Source organism: Rhinopithecus bieti, unplaced genomic scaffold (assembly GCF_001698545.2).
Source record: "Rhinopithecus bieti isolate Rb0 unplaced genomic scaffold, ASM169854v2 scaffold_25209, whole genome shotgun sequence".
In the NCBI taxonomy this organism is placed as follows: domain Eukaryota; kingdom Metazoa; phylum Chordata; class Mammalia; order Primates; family Cercopithecidae; genus Rhinopithecus; species Rhinopithecus bieti.
Genome location: NW_016811970.1, coordinates 52,489 through 54,641, shown reverse-complemented (window position 1 = coordinate 54,641; position 2,153 = coordinate 52,489).

Below are 2,153 nucleotides of genomic sequence, written 5' to 3'. Positions count from 1 at the left end.
TTTTTAAGATATTCCTTCATTGAATGACTTTGAAGCACCACAGACAAAAAGAGACCTAGTGGATAACATGAATTCTCAAATGTGTGTGTTGTGGGGCCTCGTATGAGGTGAACAATATGTAAGAATGTAAGTATATGTATGTGTGTTTGTATACATACATATAATTTTACATGAGACTGATTTCCACTAGGTACCTTCTAGATAAACTTTACCATTTTCAAACTGTTAAAATAATTAAGTTGATTTAAATAATTATGATTATATATTAATCGTGTGATCTCTAAATAATAAGAAAAATAGGAATATGAAACTAACTCAGAAATTCCACTGGGTCTGAATATGGGCACTTAACACACTCTTAGTCTTTTTTTTTTATATACTTTAAGTTCTAGGGTACATGTGCACAACTTGCAGGTTTGTTACATAGGTGTACGTGTGCCGTGCTGGTTTGCTGCACCCATTAACTCGTAACTTACATTAGATATTTCTCCTAATGCTATCCCTTCCCTAGACCCCCAACCTCATGACAGGCCCTGGGGTGTGATGCTCACCGCCCTGTGTCCAAGTGTTCTCACTGTTCAATTTCCATCTGTGAATGAGAACATGCAGTGCTTGGTTTTCTGTATTTGCAATAGTTGGCTGAGAATGATGGTTTCCAGTTGCATCCATGTCCCTGCAAAGGACATGAATTCGTCCTTTCATATGGCTGCATAGTATTCCATGGAGCATATGTGCCACATTTTCTTAATCCAGTCTAACATTGATGGACATTTGGGTTGATTCCAAGTCTTTGCTGTTGTGAATAGTGCCGCAATAAACATACATGCATATGTGTCTTTATAGTAGCATGATTTATAATCCTTTGGGTATATACCCACTAATGGGATTACTGGGTCTAATGGTATTCCTAGTTTTAGATCCTTGAGGAGTTGCCATACTGTCTCACAGAATGTTTGAACTAGTTTACACTCCCACCAACAGTGTAAAAGCATTCCTATTTCTGCACATCCTCTCCAGCATCTGTTGTTTCCTGACTTTTTAATGATCACCATTCTAACTGGTGTGAGATGGTATCTCATTGTGGTTTTGATTTGAATTTCTCTGATGAGCATTTTCTCATGTGTCTTTTGGCTGCATAAATATCTTCTATTGAGAAGTGTCTGTTCATATCCTTTGCCCACATTTTGATGGGGTTATTTCTTGTAAATTTGTTTAAGTTCTTTGTAGATTCTGGATATTAGCCCTTTCTCAGATGGGTAGATTGCAAAAGTTTTCTCCCATTCTGTAGTTTGCCTGTTCGCTCTGATGGTAGTTTCTTCATATATATATATATACATATATGTATATGTGTGTGTATATATAATACTTAAAGTATTATATGTAAAACTTTAATAAATATATATATATATATAATACTTTAAGTTCTAGGGTACATATGCACAACGTGCAAGTGTGTTACATATGTATACATGTGCCATGTTGGTGTGCTGCAATCATTAACTTGTCATTTACATTAGGTATATTAACTAATGCTATCCCTCCCCCAGCCCCCAACCCCATGACAGGTCCCAGTGTGCGATGCTCCCCACCCTGTGTTCAAGTATAACAGACAAACCGAGAGTCAAATCATGAGTGAACTGCCATTCACAACTGCTATAAACAGAATAAAATACCTAGGAATCCAACTTACAAGGGATGTGAAGGACCTCTTCAAGGAGAACTACAAACCACTGTTCAACGAAATAAAAGAGGACACAAACAAGTGGAAGAACATTTCATGCTCATGGATAGGAAGAATCACGACAGTGAAAATGACCATACTGCCCAAGGTAATTTATAGATTCAATGCCATTCCCATGAAGCTAACAATGACTTTCTTCACAGAATTGGAAAAAAACTACTTTAAAATTCAAATGGAACCAAAAAAGAGCATACATTGCCAAGACAATCCTAAGCCAAAAGAACAAAGCTGGAGACATCACACTACCTAACTTCAAACTATACTACAAGGCTACAGTAAACAAAACAGTATGGTACTAATACCAAAACAGATATATAGACCAATGGAACAGAATAGAGCCCTCAGAAATAGCAACACACATCTACAACCATCCGATTTTTGACAAACCTGACAAAAACAAGAAATGAGGAAA